The sequence below is a fragment of the Musca autumnalis genome, unplaced genomic scaffold, assembly GCF_047663935.1.
Source record: "Musca autumnalis isolate F117 unplaced genomic scaffold, ASM4766393v1 scaffold_1, whole genome shotgun sequence".
NCBI classification, from domain to species: Eukaryota; Metazoa; Arthropoda; class Insecta; order Diptera; family Muscidae; genus Musca; species Musca autumnalis.
The window spans coordinates 107,058,630-107,076,531 of record NW_027411644.1 but is presented as its reverse complement, the minus strand read 5'-3'; the positions used below and the strand labels follow the sequence as shown (position 1 = coordinate 107,076,531).

Sequence of the window (17,902 nt, the reverse complement as noted above, 5' to 3'; positions counted from 1 at the left end):
CAAAAATCAAAGCGATTCGAGAACAGGTCCTAAACCGAAATTTTATGGTCTCGATAGATACCATATTGGAATCTCATTTGTATCTTTTCATGTCTAGATTGCAGTAACTTTTAAAGCGGCAGTGACCTGAGCTAATATGTCTTGTAAGAGTTATAAAAATCGTTTATTAGTTACCACTCAATGTAATTTTGTCGATATTTACTCAGTTTTTCAGTCATGTCAAACGTCTCTACATGTGGTGTCTTATGACCAGTGATGGTCTGTCTGCAATTATGACGTGTCTGACGTACATTTCTGACGTATATTACATATGTCGAAAACGTCGTAAACCTAGCCAAAAAACAAGGTTTTTGACAGAATAAACAAACGAATTATATAACCTAAAAATCTATGTTTATTTCATAATAATAAAACTCCTTTTTTAATTTTTTTAGATCCTATATTATTAAAAACAAGTAAAAAATATCAGTCGGCTTTGCCGACAGAGATATACCCTCAGCCTGTGCAAATTGAAACACGTTTTTCACAAAAAAATATGTATTTAGGGGGTTTCAAAATTTTGGTCGTATGAACCGACAAAAATGTTAATTAAGATTAAAGTTCAAAAATTTTGCGGAAAAGGTACTTAAAGAATGGACCGACATAGACCATGCGGGTGCCATAGGGGGCTTTTACACCCTTCGGGCTGTTTTCTCAAGAAGTATGGACTTGCCCCTGAAACAACTTTTACCATCGTAATTGAGGCAGCGAATGTAAGTTGCTTCAACAAAAATTAAAGTGATTCAATAGCAGGTCTTAAAGTGAACTTATCCAAAATTTGTGTGGGAGGCACGTGATGGAGTGGACAAATATAGTCCATATTCGAACCTGATCTATATCTGGTAGATATTATGAAAATATGTAAAGTATGGACCAAATCTGTCACTCCCATCAAGAGTTATCGTGCCCACAATTTTTCCGAATGTTTTTGAACTTTTGTGGGGTAGGTACCTGAAGGAGTGGACCGATATGGCTTATCTAGGAACTTAAACTAAGTTTGGAAACAATATTACGAAGGCCAAACTTTGGCCGGAATCGGCATATCCGTTCGAGAATTATCTTGCGCTTACACCCATAAACATGGTGGCATAGGGTTTGTTTTTCAACTTTCAGGCTATTTTTTCAGGAAGTATGGACTTGCCCCTGAGGAAACTTGTACCTTCGTATAGGGGACAGTGAATACAAGATGTTACAACAAAAACCAAGGCGATTCGAGAGCAGGTCCTAAACTGAACTGTTCCGAAATTTTGTGTAGGAGGTACTCGAAGCAGTTTACCGATTGAGTCCATATTGGAACCTCATCTAAGTCTGGTAGAAATTTCATAATGTGCAAAGTATGGACCAAATCGGTTACTCCCTTCAAGAGTTGTCGTACGCAAAAATTTTCCGAACATTTTCGAACTTTTGTGGGGGAGGTAGCGGGAGGAGTGGACGGATATAATCCATCTTTGAACTTGAACTAAGTTTGGACAAAATATTACGAAAGCCAAATTTTGGACCGAATCGGCAGATCCGTTCGAGAGTTATCTTGCGCTCCAACCACTACACACGGTGTCATAGGTTTTTTTGTAACTTTCAGGCTATTTTCTCAGGAAGTATGGACTTGCCCCTAATGAAACTTATAGCGTCGTATAGAGGACATCGAATACAACTTGCGTAAACAAAAATCAAAGCGATTTGAGACCAGGTCCTAAACTGAACTTTTCCGAAATTTTGTGTGGGAGGTACCCGAAGGAGTGGACCGATTGAGTCCATATTGGAACCTCATCTAAGTTTGGTAGAAATTACACGATGTGTAAAGTATGGACCTAATCGGTTATTCCCTACAAGAGTTATCGTGCGCACAAGTTTTGCGACAATTTTTGAACATTTGTGGGGGAGGTACCTGAAGGAGTGGACCTATATGGCCCATCTTCGAACTTAAATCGAATCTGGACAAAATATTTCGATACCCAAAATTTGAACCGAATCAATTGATCCGTTCGAGAGTTATCGTGCGCACCAGCCAGCCAGACAGACAGACAGACGGACAGACAGACAGACGGACGGACATTGCTAGATCTACTCAAAATTGTCTGAAACGGATATCGTACAAACATACTTGGGGTCTAAAACCATTATTTCGATGAGGCACATTTTTGGTCGTATCAAAGTGTAAATACCATCTTTAGCCTAAAGGCTGAGGGTATAAAAAAAACAGGCATAAAAGATTTTACTCTAAAATATACATTTTATATATATTTTTTATATTATATCTGCAAAAAAGTCAAAATTAGTTTTTTGACTAAAATACATGCTCTAATGCTGTAATGACGGATACCAAAACCAATTGTTTCCGCGGTTTTGGTTTCATTACTTACTCCCATTCGTATATGATTGATAATCATGAATAAAAATTCCGTGCGGAATTTGTTCCCTTTCACCAATTTCACATTTTTTTATTTCCATATTTATGTTCAAAAAGGGAATACTTTTGTCGATTCGGCGAGAATACTCCTGATTCCTACTGATTATAGTAGTTGTCAACGTTTTAAAATATAGATTTTAACAGAATTTCATCTTGACATATGCAGCAGGTCAACCCAGCCATATGTCTTCTAAGGATATTATTAAATAAGAATCGTGGAAACCTAATTAACGACATATGATACGCAATTATATAGTTATGCTGCTGGAGAATGGAAAATAATTTTATTTTTAATTGTCCTATTTTCCAACACCTCAACAAAGCCCAAAACTGTATACAAAAATTATTTATTCAATCAACTCACACCATGGGTAGGGCAAAATAAATTATAATTTTGCCGTGATAAAAACAACAATTAACTACTTTTACTTTCTCATATATTTAAATTGTCGCAAAACCACTGTTCCGGTCGTAACAGCAACAACAAAATATACGTTATGGCGAAAAAATATTTAAAAATGCGAAAAAACACAATGTTGGTGAACTTTTTTTTAGAAAAACAACAACAAAAAACAGGCAAAGCAATTCTACCACCCCACAATATATGACCGGAGTAAAAGCGAAAAAAAAACAACATAGAAAGAGAGTAAATACTGTGAGCAATGTAAAAGTATGATGATGAGTTGGAGAGATTTCATACAACAAACCCAAACACACATACTAAGAAATGCAAAGGATGAGGAAGGAAGAAAGTGTAAAAGGTTAGCGTTCAATGCTCATAATGTTCACAAAATTGCTGCTGATGGTGGAGATGATGATGAGGACGAGAATAAAGGTAAGGACGACAATGAAAATGGTAATGATGAGAACTTTGATGATTTGCTAGATAGTAATGAAGTTGTTGTTGCATTGATTTTCAGACAAAGATTTAAATATTATTTTAAGAATACCGGTTACAGAGGGCGTTTTAGCTATAATGACAATTATTTATTGTCAGATGATGGACAAGATTGGTAGCATGTTTGACTGCAACAACAAGAAATTGTGAGGAATAATCATATGTGACCACCAAACAGGAAAGGCAAAGGAATTGCAGTGTCACTTTTTCACAAATATCCCTAAAAAAAGAAATAAAATATTGTGTTTTTTGCATTTTCCTTCAATAAAGAGAGACTGTTAAAGACACTACCATTCTCTTGAGACTACCTCTCTATGCACATTATGATGTTGTTACGTCTGATGTTTATCGTTGCATTTCGTATATTTTTTTCTGATGAATGTTGTTTTTAGTTCTTCTTTTCGTCTTCTTTCCTTTACATCCACAGTTTAGTTGAATATGTACTTTAATGTCTGGGTCAAAAATTGAAAGGTGTCTAATTGTAAAATAAAAACAAATTTTGTTTTTATTATAATGTTTATTGCATTGTTGTAACAACAATTAAAGTTGGTAGTTACATGACTGAAAATTTTGTTGTTGTATACATAACGATATAAGTTATACGCTCCAATGTACACCGCTAGAATTAATAGTTTCTGTGGTATTAAGCTAATTTTCTATTGTTACAGGCAGGGATTCGGAGTCGAGCCATTTTTGGTCAGACTCCGACTCCGGTTAAATTTTTTCACGACTCCGACACCAACTCCGGAGCCGACTCCAAAAAAAAAATTCCACCACGCAAAATGTATTAAATATTTACTAAAAGGTTAGCTTATCCTCGCTGTTATATACTCATTGACAATACAAAATCCAAATTACAGAGTGTACAGTGACAAGAAACCTGAGAAATACATAAAAAAAATCGTAAACTTATACCGAAAATTCTTTGCTGGAAAATTGGGCTAGGCCGAAAAGACAATCGAAAATAATTAAGTATACATAGAAATGAATTTATCAACTACCCTATAGAGGTAATGCCCTCTAAAAATTTGTCCTTTTGACCATTTAAATTATAACTCTTTTATAAAACATATATTTGAGCCTTCCTCAGTATAAATCTATAGACAAATTTGCCCCACACGCCTGATATGGGCATTACATGTTATCAAAAATTCATTTGATCCCTTCTCATCGATGAACAACAGGATTTCTCATAGCATACGAGATCAAGATCAAGTAGATTTACTTACAGATAACTACATGTCTTATGTTAAATAAAATATTCTGAACTAAAATAGAATAATTAGTTTTTATTCCTGTCCCCAACTTTAAGTGGGTACGTTAATATCTCAGATAATGTACACAAAATGTTTCATTCGGTAGGTCATTTTTATGGTGCCTATATCTAACTATGTATGTTGACAATTTTTGGTGGGCGAGAAATTGAGAGGTACCGTTATATAGGGGTTATAATAAAAGATGGACCTATGTTGACAGTTTTTGATGGGAGCCTTTAATGTCAAATAACTCCTAATTCGGTTAAAAACTGTAGCTAGAATCCTCAAAATACCGAAAAACGGTACATAACGTGAGAACTTCAAATGTCATTAACAGCTAGTTCGGAGGTATGTGGGCTATACGAAAATATGAACTTAAATGAACAATTTTTGTTGGCTTTTCAATTTCAAATTACAGAAAGTTCGTCCAAAAAATAAAGCTAAGGTACGGAAAATCGGGAGGTTTCTTTTGGGGCTGTACCAAAACATGGACCTACGTTCGGTTAAACATTTTAAGTAAAATACTCAAAGTACCGAAAATCGGGAAGTATCGTTATATTGGGGCTATGTTGAAAATTGTTGATGCAGATGTGTGGTGACCACTACAACCTTCAAATGTCAAATTACAGTTAGTTCGGTTAAAAATTTTAGCTAAAATTGCCAATTACTGAAAATTGGGAGGTACCGTTATATGGGAGCTATATCCGAACACGGACCTATTTTGACAATTTTTTATGGAGAGGTGTTGTGACCACTAAGAACTTCAAATGTCAAATTACTGCTAGCTCGGTTTAATATTGTAGTTAAAATCATCAAATTACTAAAAATCGGGAGGTACTTTTATATGGGAGCTTTATCAATACATAGACCTTTCTTGACAATTTTTGGTGGAAAGGTGTGGTGAGCACTAAGAATTTCAAATGTCAAATATTCAAATTACAGATAATTCGGCTAAAACTTGTAGGTAAAATTCTCAAAATACCGAAAATCCGTTATATGGGGATACCGAAATGCGTTATACCGAGGAACTGTTATATGGGGCTATACCAAAACATGGACCTACGTTCATAATTATTTCGAATATAAGTTTTTTGGTCACTAAATATCAAATTATAGCTAATTCGGTCTAGAAATGTGAATTTAAACGTCAAAATACCTGAAATCGGGTGGTAACATTATATGGGGGCTATTCCAAAACATGGACCTATGTCCACTAGTTATATAAGTTTATTGACGCTTAAGAACCCTAAATGTCAAATTATAGCTAAATCGGTCTGAAAATGTAGCTAAAAACCGCAAAATACCGTAAATCGGGGGGTACCGTTATATGAGGGCTATACTAAAACGTGGACCTATGTCCACAACTTTTGTTATAAAAGTTTATTGACTCTTAAGAACCCTAAATGTCAAATTATAGCTACATCGGCCTTAAAATGTAGCTAAAAACGTCAAAATACCGTAAATCGGGGTTACCGTTATATGGGGGCTATACCAAAACGTGGACCTATGTCCACAAGTTTTCTTATCTAAGTTTATTGGCACTTAAGAACCCTAAATGTCAAATTATAGCTAAATCGGTCTGAAAATGTAGGTAAAAACGTCAAAATACCGTAAATCGGGGGGTACCGTTATATGGGGGCTATACCAAAACATGGACCTATGTCCACAAGTTTTGTTGTATAAGTTTATTGACACTTAAGAACCCTAAATGTCAAATTATAGCTAAATCGATCTGAAAATGTAGCTAAAAACGTCAAAATACCGTAAATCGGGGGGTACCGTTATATGGGCGCTATACCAAAACGTGGACCGATATAGCCCATCATCGAACTTGACCTGCCTGCAAACAAAAGACGCATTTTCCCAAAATTTCAGCATCCTTTCTCCATTTTTTTGGATGCTAGAGTGATTACCACAGACGGACGGACGGACGGACTCAGAATTTTACCCTGATCAAGAATATATATACTTTATAGGGTCGCAAATGAGTATTTCAATGCGTTACAAACGGAAAAACAAACTTAATATACCCTCCATACTATGGCGGAGGGTATAAAAAACATACTTCCTCATAAAATACGCTTGGTCCTTCAAAAGTCTTTCAACAGCCCAAAATTTCATCATAGCATATAAATAGTGTGTATTAAAAAGTCTCTATCTTTTCTCATACAAATTTCCGAACGATTTCTCTTAAAGTACCACAATGTCTTTCTTAGAAGTCCACCAGGTCCTTTCACGGTAGACATTATTGACTTCTAATAGAAAACAAGATGAGAAGACCTGTTAGCCTCTTATGAGATTATCAGTAAATCATCTTGAAATTATTTCAAAGTGTGTTATAAACAATCAGTTGATCGACAAATGTTTCCGATATGCATTTTGTAATCAACATAGAGATTAAAAGTGTTATATTTAAATTATGATCCTTTAAATGATTTAAACAGTTTCTGATTTAACAATTTTTTTGATAAATGTAGAACAAATATTTGCCCGGAGTCGAAGTCGAACTTTTTTCACGCCTCCGGCTTCGACTCCGACTCCAGAAAAATTTGCTAGACTCCGACTCCAAACTCCGAAACCCTGGTTACAGGGAATATGGAGGGGAAGCAACCTATTTTCACGCTCAAGATGATTTTAATGGATATAAGGTAAATTTATATATTATGCACAATACAATAGGTTGAAGGAACGATGCGGACCGACATTAACATGGCAAAGTTCATGACTTATCTCCATCCATCCTTCGTCATAAGTGAACACTGCTCTCCCAGTGTTGTTACCTGAGGTACTGCCTTCAAATTCATTAAAGCTTGTGAGCAAATTGAGCCTTATTACATGAAAACAATAAAAACGTTGGTTCGACGTCGTCATCCTACTATATAAACCCTCTAAGGTTAACATTTTAAGGATTTTGAATCTTGAATCTGCACCTGGAATAGTCGAGCTTTTTATAGCAAAGTATGAGGCTTATATTACACTCATACAGTAAATACGACGTATTGGGAATAACATCACAAAAAAGTAAAAAATCGTTAATGTCGACGGGTTCGAAATTTTTATACCTTCCACAATAAAATATTTTCAACTAAAATGGAATAATTAGTTTCCTTTCTCGTCCTTATGTGGAGAACTTATTCGACCCTGTATTTATCTATGGGAGCTATATCAAAGTGTGGATCTATGTTGACAATTTTTAGTGGAGAAGTGTTGTGACCACTGGGAACCTCAAATGTTAAATTACAAATAGTTCGTACAACAAATGCGACCCAAGTCGAAAAGTACCGTTATGTGGAGGTTGTAACTTATGTTGACAATTTTTGGTATTTTGTTCGTTCAAAAAATGTAGCTAAAACCCCAAAATACGTCAAAAAAATATGTGGTTGGCATATTTATTATAAAAATTTCCCTGGCATAATTATTTTGAGAAGTTTAAAAAATTATGTGTTTGGTTTTTAACCGGTTTAGTCTTCTACAAAAAAATATGAAAATCCTTTACTAGGGTACATAAAATTAATAATAAATTTTAGCAATTCAAATGAACTCTTGTACTTTTGTAATAGAAACAAAGAATGTTTATTCTCTTGCAAATGTGATACTTGCGGGAAATAAGATTAAGTTTGAACCCTAAATATGCTCCAAGCGTGTTTCACAAAATTCAACATTACCATAGTAGCAGTGTTCTGCAAATGAATACTTAACACTTGTTGTTATGAAAGATCGCTCAAAGTGCGAAAATATTCATTGCAGTATACAGCATTAACGATGGAAATCAAATACCCCTGTATTTTTAATGGTGGATAAGGTTATTCTTATGCCTGGGAGCATTTAGGCATGGAAATAGCATCAGAAATACATTTATTTCATAAAGATACCCAACTTTTAGACGATGTTTTGACTCAAGCTTCACGAAAGGTGTAATTTAATATAATTATGTTCAAATATATTGTTATCTGTCCACAATATTCTCTGCCGCAATGATTGTGGGGGGTAAATCATTAATTATTTAAAATCTAATTGATAAGTGGAATAGCAAAATATGACTTCAAATTAATTTTTTTCTAATGTTTAGAGTTTCTAATCTTAAGAGAGAGCTTGTTTCCAAATCGAAATTGATCAGAAGTTGGGAAATTTTGTTCATAAGTAGGGTTAGATTTGCAATTCTATCCGCTTTACCGAAGAGCAACGTCTGCAATTTCACATTTTCTGCCTACATTATGCATATTTACAGCGTTTTCAGTATTTTTATATTTATTCTTTAAAAAATAAACAGATAACTGCAGCAATTTTGTTACAACATTTGACACCAACATTTCATATATTAATTTAAAATCGGTGACTTTCAAGTGTATATTTACTTAAATGTTATTAATTTAGCTAAACAAATAATTTTGGTACCAACAATTGCGATTAAGTACCAAAAGTAGTATAATTATGGCGTGTCAAAATACTTATGCCATTTTGCTTTTGCCTCCTTATTTGAACATCCGCCTACCTAATCAGAAATTAAGCTGGAATTTCCTTGGACCATTAATTTTTATTTACCTGAGAAGTCAAAGAAAAAATCTAATCTTTTAATATTCCGTTTTATACATACTGAGAATAATTATATGCCTTTTAAGACAAATGTAGATTTTGTCAAAATAATTATGCCGATGTTGACAATTTTTGGTGGAGAAATTTCGTGACTGTAGAGAACCTCAAAAGTCTGCTTAATCTGGGTCTGGCTCTATCTCCAAGTCTCCAATTACAAAGCTATATAGGTTTGTTGAGTGGGCTTAGCAAGGCAGCTTTTCAACTGCAGTGCATCGTGCGGGCACTTACCACGTGCTGGACAGATGTTTTCCACGGTGTCATCAGTGCGTGCCCTATAGAAATTTATGCGGCTGCACCCTCACGGACGTAGTTGAGTCCAAACTAATCTGGTTTGGGGATGTTCTCCTAGGACCGCATTCACAAGGCACTTGTTTATGGAATCTGTGACTGCATCGCTGTGAATGATTGATATGCTCCTTGATCTAGGGTTTATCTCTTGTAGCGTCGGACCTCTATCTCTAGATTATGAATATCCCTCCTAACATGCAGGGGTGGGATGCTTCTATCCACCATATGGTGATTAGGATGACTCTCACGATAACACCTGGGCAAGTGCTGCAACGAAGTAATGCCATTGTGTTACCATCTACTGATAAGAAAAGGAGGATCCTAGTTGCAGTTTTCAGGGCTGCGTTTGGACAATGTTAAATATTGTTCCATCGCGTGATGTGTGATTCTTTTAACAAGACAAGTGCTGCCGTCTGGGGACATGAGAACATTGTTCCTACATATCAGCTTATCGAACGACGTGAGCGTACTATCGAATGTGACCCCTAGAATCTTGGGGAACTACTTGTTTCACTCTACTGGGCTTCGACTTCTTGTTCCTCGACTGGCGTCCACACATACACATATGTAATTGATTATTCAACGTTTCAAACTACGTGGTGACGGTTCCTCTTCGCCAGGAGGATAACTAATACGAAGTAATCTCCCTTCGGTCTGTAACTCCTGAGATTCTCGATAAATCGTCGATTAAAAAACTTGAACCTCTCTTTGGATCAGTCAGTGTAACGTCGCTTAAAGTGGCTGAGATCCTATCTTCATTCTTTCCAGCGTTCGAAAGTGTCTTATCCACAATTCACATCCTCCGTCTCCAATGGAGAATAACTAATACGAAGTAATCTCCTCTTCGGTCTGTAACTCCAGAGATTCTCGATAAATCGTCGATTAAAAAACTTGAGCCTCTCTTTGGATCAGTCAGTGTAACGCCGCATAACGTGACTGAGATCATATCTTCATTCTTTCCAGCGTTCGAGAGTGACTTATCCACAATTCACTTATTCCGTCTCCAATGTTTCACTTCGTCCGAAGTTCTATCCAATTTTTTTTATGCTCACCGAACAATCTGTTAACTTTCAGTGTCAGCTCCCAGACTCCAGGTTTACTAAGGTTGGCTCGACGAAGTTAACCACGTCCATTAGCTTGTACCGCTGCCTCTGCTGAGAAATTTGGTCTCACTTCTGGTACTCGACACGCAATCATATAGCGATCTGCAGCAATGACCATGTTCAGAAACGCCGTTTTTAATATCCTAACATTAGAAGCGTTGTGCTGTTAGTGAGTTGTCTGCAGATGGCACGATGACTATTTCTGGCGGGTTGTGGCACTCATATCTATTTCTGAGCGCATAGAGAGCATTAAAGTCCCGTAATACCTGTCGGTTACGACCTTCCAAAAGCTATAGGTTATAGCCCCAGAAGCACTGCTATTAATCGACACGATATATGTATATGTGAAGAAATTCTACATCGGCAACTCTACACCTGACTGCTACCCCTAAATATCTCATGTACGGATCATTAGAGCAAGCTAAAGCAAGGTCTGAATTAAACAGACACTCCTCCCGATATGTATTGCATCTCCTGAAGCTTGAGTGTGGTGGATTATGCCTGGGGTTATCTCCGTTCTGACACAGACCAAAAGAAACTGGGGTGAGCATACAACGATTTTCCTTCACCCAATATCCTGAAAATGTTGAACAGAGGAACTTGTGACCGACCTAAGTTTATTCACATTGTGATCTCCTACGATTCAGTGATCCCGGGTTGTCAGACTCCAATTATTGGAGTTGGAGTACCAATTGTATTGGAAGGGATCCTCGTTAATATCTGGACGCCTGAACATAGAAAAAACTTATTTATTTGATCATTGTCATGCTAAAGGAGGGCTATGCCGTAGTGGGTATCTGTACCCCATAACACAATGCCACATGGATTTTACAAATTATTAAAAACTAAAACAATCCATTGGTGCCAACACTCCAGCAATGCCCACGGAAAGGGATGAAACGGGGACCGGATAGATCCAGTCTACGGTAGAAGGGGCAGTACACCAGAAAAGGTTTGGCATGGGTTACCCAACCCAGATGAAGGATAGTCTGGCGGAACAAAGCAGACAAACGTCCTTCTGTATCATATGGTGGTTCTGAGTCTCAATCAGATAAGTGGCTCCGCTGAGACCAAGGACAGCTTACCCGAGGACGAACTTGATAACACAATTGACTTCGATATACTAACCTCAGCCCCAGAAGAAAACCCTAGTACTATGAAATCAGGTCAGCGGACAAACCAGGAAGACTTTCCATCGGCCAAAGCCTATAAATATAGAACACTCCGGAGACAGGATTAAGTTGATGACAAGCAAACTAATTAATCGAGAATGTTCACACCAACACAACTTCCATGGTGTGGTTTCCAACAAAACCAACCCTTCCTCACAAAAAAATCAAGGCGAAGAGAGTTAGGTCAAGGAAAGAACTACGCCCGAATACCAAGAAACCCAATCAGCCGATAAACCAGTAGGACGGTCCATCGGCCGAAGCCTATATATAGAGTACACTTCGGACGTAGGATGAAGGTGATGACAAGCAAACAAATTGGTCGAGAATATTCCCACCAACATAACTACCATCGTAAATCGGTTCGCTAAGGAACAGAGAGCTAATCGCAGGACTCAGAAAGATCGTCGGCAGGAAACCCTCCTCCATCACGGTAAAAGTGAAAGTTCATAAGGATTAATCTCAAGATGGTGAGCAAATTCTAACGGAGATACCCTCACTTGCCCAACAGAAGTTTTGATCTTAAGAAGCATTCTCTCATCCCGATGTCCGCAGAGGATAGAGGGTAAATTGAGTTCTACACTAACTTCAATAGCCCCTAAAGTTAGGTCAACGGAGGAATCACACCCGAATGTCAAGAAAACCAATCCGAGTCAGGATTCCAAACCCATACCACTGCTTGTTATCAAAAGACTGACACTTTAGCCTCTCAAACTAACAAATGTCACAAAGTATCTTCAATATATTATCTAGCGGGTAGCAATGCCGAAAAGAAGAACACCGAACGACCAGTGATCTCAGACAATCTTCGAATGGCCATCATCGAAAGAGTTAACCCTGTATTGCCCTCATTGGATTTAATATCCGATGATATGGAAATGCTTTTAATAGTCGCGTCCGAACTGTGTGTCTAACGACACCACTTGTGGAGAAGTTTTAAATGGCTAACAAATTTTCAGGAAATATATGCAAACATTACGCTGAGAATTTTTTACAACAGCTGTTGATGTTGTTTATCCTGATCTCTCTAAATAACTGGGTTTTCTGACCAAAGCGTTTTCGGTTAGCTGTTAACGTATAAGTATTGTCAGTAATCATGCGCCCCACGGAACCAATTTCATCATATTACACATTCTTAATAAACCAAGGTAGTATTATATTTTAACTATATTCCCCTTACAATTGATATATATACATATATCCCCATATCTGAACATTGTTTTGTGCTCGATTAACTCTAAAATGTCCGACAGAATAACGAAAAACAATCTGACAAAAATACCCTTCGATTAACATTACTGTTATTACTGATGCTGCAATGTTAGAGAATGACAGAAGTAAAAAATATAACAAATCAAAATGGATATAAAAATACATAGTTTCGCCGAAGCTGGGTTGAGTATGCAACATCCACTGACTCATCATCATCATCACGATGATGACGATGATGGTTTTATACTGGCACGCAATATTAGCAACAACACCATTATCACCAACAAAACTTGCAGTATCATGAATAGGCGTTACTGCGCAGCTACTATAGCAAGTATTCGTAGCAGATGATGATAATGATGTTGTTGGTAATAACGATAGAACCACATGATAATGATGTTGAAGTTGTTGTTGCGTCTGCTGACTTCCACCTTCTTTTTTTGTGATGTTGCTTTGCTTCTATTTTCATATGATTTTTTTTCTACTTTACTATATTTCTGATGCTAGATGGCTGGCTGGCTGGCTGGCTGGCTGTATGACTGCCTGCCTGGCTTACTGCTGCTGCTGTTGTTAGTGTATTTTGAATGCTATTCACTGTTTTTGGTTGTTGCTGCTGCTCTTGTCCTTGTGTGCATAACTGCCTTTCAGTATGCCACTGTGTGCGTATGTGTGTTTGTGTGTCTATGTGTTTGTCGTCCGTATGATGAGAGTGTTTGGAGCATTTTTTTGGCATCCCCCTCTTTCGAAATGAAATGAAAAAAAACAGCACACACAAAAAACATAAAGCCGCAGCATCCAAATCAGAGAAAAAGAACTGGCAGCAACACCAACACAAATGCACGCACACACCGACACATCTATACAACGTGTATATTGTTTCAGCTTTTTTTCCCTCAACATTCGGGCTTTTAGTTGAGTTTTTACATTGGTGACGGATCGTGCTATTCGCCAAGTGTTGCTCGCGTAAACGCTCCGCTCTTTCGGGTGAAATACTATAAATTAGAAATAAAATACAAAAGTAAAAGAAAAACAACAAAAATAGAAATACAACAAATACAAAATACAAAAACAACAAAAATGCGCTAACACCACTTAGCGTGGCTACAACAAACAATGTGATGATGTAAACAACAACAACAGCAACAACGTTTTAGTTTAGTTTATCTAAATTTTTGTTGTTGTATTTATTTTAATTCGTTATTTATTTGCTGTGCTAAATTCGCATTGCGAGTAACGAAATGCATTCAAAAACTGCATCTCTGTGTTTTAGCGCCTTGCCTTGGATCCTCCATCACACATGTTTTCCTGTTTATTGCCATGAAATCAAAATAAAAACAAAACAATAACATTCACCGCCATTCACCATCGTCGTCTTTGGCGTCCTTGCCATCTTCTTTCGCCGGATTATATGTGGTACACAGCGAAGAAAGAAAAAGGAAAAAAGCGCGCTTGTTTTCATTAATACGGGCATTTCCTTAAAGAAAACAAACAAATACACAAACATCAATGCACATATGTAAGAAGCATCGAAGACAAAGAAATCCTCTGAAGAAAAAAGTAACAAACGAAACAAAAAAACGATTGAAACAACACATCTAAATACAAACATGTGTATGTGGAATGGACATGTTGTGCATGTGTCTAGTGCTCGTGAAAAAAGTAATAAAATAAAATAAATCGGAACATATGTTTTCTTACAATCACCCGCCTGAGAAGAAAACGACAAAAACAAAAAGCCTGCAATTGAAATTGTTATCAGAAAATTTTGTTGAAAACTTACATTTTTCAAAAGGAATTTTACATAAGAGAATTTTTTGTATGTATAAATAGTTTTTCTGTTCTTTCTTATCGGGTGGAAAAAAACTTTATAACTTTGACAAGTTATTATAGATTTGTTGTTAGTTTTCATCTTCTTTGATTAGGGTTATTAAATAATACATATGTATATTGAATGTCAAAAGCGTTGTGCGATAACTCGGAAATATTGCGATATTGATTTGAATATACCACCTAGTGTGTGAGTTCAACGCTTTACAGTGATCGTGGAGTGAACAACTATTATATAGTTCAAAAGTACAGTAGTACCCCGATAATTCATAACTCAAGGGACGAGGTAAATTTTACGAGTTACGGAAATTCTGACTTAGCGGGACCTTGATTTAAAAAATGCGAATCAATACTTTCAATATTACATTCAATAACTTCGGAAACAAACACTTTCTTCAAATGAGTCTTTTTAGATGCCGCCTATCTATATCTACCTACATGTATCAAACTCAGGATACATGGACAAATTCCAGAGTTACTTCCCCTAAAAGATATGTAGAATGTGGAAAAATTTAATTTGGGGAGCAATAATGACATAGAATCATATTTGAACATTTTGTTGGGTATAAAAAATTATCAATGTTTCATTATTATTTGTCACCAGTAAGGAAAGGATCAAAGTCGGGTAGCGAGGACAAAATTACACATTACACCACCGCGATTTCAATATAATTTGGTAAAATTTTTTCTAAACTAAATTCTGTCACATTTTTCAAATTTCATCAAAATGACTGTCCAATTTCACGTTTGGTGCGTCATGAACTCGTGCAAAAATATATATCGGAGCTATATCCAAATCTGAACCGTTTACAAAACTACAAAACAAAATTTGCGATCTTATCTAAAGACCAAATTCCATCACATTTTCTAAATTTCATTAAAATTAGTCACACATAGTGTATTTGGAACGTTAAATCATAAAATCAGCGAAGAATATATATTGCAGATATATCCAAATCTGTACTGATTTCAATATAATTTGGCAAACCTGTTTCTGAGTTCCGTCACATATTCCAAATATCATCAAAATTTGATTAATAAAAACCAAATGTCGTTCGTTGGTAATGGCATCAGTTGAGAACGGCTGTTTGCCATAACCTGACTTAGGTTTTTATGCAAAGAAATTTTGATTACGCCCACTTTTTTCAATTTTCAATTTTTATCTTTTCTACAAAAACTACTGAACCGATTTTTTTGAAATAGTCAGAGAATGTACAAGGATGGCCCCGGTTCAAAATAGGCTACAAATTTAGTTCAATTTCGGAGGGGGCGGGGTACTTTCCCTATACCCCATTTCTTTAAAAATGCTATATCTTTATAAATAAAACTCAAATGTCGTTCGTTGGTAATGGCATCAGTTGAGAACGGCTGGACCGATTTAGAGAATTCTTTTTGTGAAATGTTCGCCATAAACCGACTTATGTTTTTATGCAAAGCAATTTTAGCCACGCCCACTTTCATCAATTTTAAATTTTTATATTTTCTACAAAAACTACTGAACCACTTTTTCTGAAATTGTCATGGAATGTACAGAGATGGCCCCGGGTGAAAATAGGATACATATTTTCTTGAATTTCGATAGAAGCGGGGTACTTCCCTTTGCCATATTAAAAAAAGTCATATCATATCTTTATGAATAAACACAAATGCCATCATAATGGAAATGGAAAGAACATATTACCACGCCCACTTTTTTCAATTGTCAATTTAAATGTTTTCTGCAAAAACTACTGAACCGCTTTTCCTGAAATTGCCAGGGAATGTACAGGGATGGCCCCCGAAAAAGGCTACATATTTTATTGAATTCCAGAGGGGGCAGGGTACCTTCCCTATGCGATATTTAAAAAAAAACGCTATATTTCTAAAAATTATACATTTATCGGTTTAAACATTTACGGATTAATCTACAATCTAGGTACTTCTTTGGGGTCTAAAATGCTGGATTTTCTTCGAAATATTCATAATTTTTTACATACAAATGAACTGTTTTGTAGGATCTAGATGGCTATACATTTGTAGACGAATTTCGGGGGCCTATTGTTTTATAATCCCTATATTTGATCAACTTATGAGTGCATCGCCTTGCAAATTAATTTTCGTGACAACGGTGGTTGCGCCCCCGATCAAGAAAAACGATATACTTACAAATTTCCTGAAATGGTGAGATTCAACGGTCTATCAGTCATGAAAAAATAAAACACATAAATCTCAATAAACGGGAGAATTCAACCATTTTTTAAACATTTATAATTATATCGCTTTAGGATAAAGACTTGGGCTATAATAAATCCTAAACAGCATTAATGGGCGAAAAATCCGACAAAGTAAGAGAAATTAAAGGTTACAGACAAAATATGTTAATAAATTTAAAATCCTCCCCGGTTTGACAATGGGCAGAAGAAGTGAGGTAGAAAATACCTATTTTTGAATTGTCAAGCATAAAGTTCATAGAAAGTTTTGATTAAAACTCATTACGACGGGCCAGCAACGCGGACCGGGGTCTGCTAATAATTCAATATACTTTGACAAACTTATTTCTATACTAAATTCCTTTACACATTTCATCAAAATTGGACAGATGTATGTTAATTAAATATCAAATTGGTGGGGAGCTATGTGGACAAAAAATAAACATCTTCAATTTTCAATCGGCTAGGATAATAAATGCAACCTGTACTTTGAATACAAAAAAATACATGGACTCAGAAAGTTATTATATACTCGTACATAAATCCCTAAAGGGAACTATGGGTCTATCTCTATACACAAAATGTCTATTCTGAAAATCTCTCAAACCTGTGCCCGATGTTCTGTGAATATTCAAAACGAAAAATTTTTTTTTTTTTGTTTCATTATTTAAGCTCATCAGGTGCATATATTAGATTTGTGTAACTAGACAAATATTGATTTAGGATAACTTCCATTTTTATGAACATTAGTGCATATTTGATATATGAAGGCATTATCCTTCTAAAAGAAGACCATTGCCTTAAGGGGTGACCCCCCTTAAGAAAATCGAAAATTTGTAAATTGTAAATTTGTAAATTGTAAATTTTAGAAAATCGACAATTTTTGTATTAGCCTATTTCAAAGTACAAGTAGCAGAGGTA

The 17,902-nt window shown here is 36.0% G+C and overlaps 1 protein-coding gene across 9 annotated transcripts in view; it reads left to right on the top strand.

Moving 5' to 3' along the window:
- The window catches only part of rn (rotund), a 464,377-nt gene that overhangs the window by 361,957 nt on the left and 84,518 nt on the right, over positions 1-17,902 (top strand). Inside the window, exon 1 of one of the 9 annotated variants that reach the window (XM_073987506.1) lies at positions 13,876-13,983. The exons of 6 other annotated variants lie outside the window; for them this stretch is intronic. The gene's annotated coding sequence lies outside the window, so the exon portion shown is untranslated. Of the gene's footprint in view, positions 1-13,875; positions 14,089-17,902 lie in introns of those variants that run through there. 2 more of the 9 variants (XM_073987515.1, XM_073987498.1) reach the window with 2 other exon arrangements.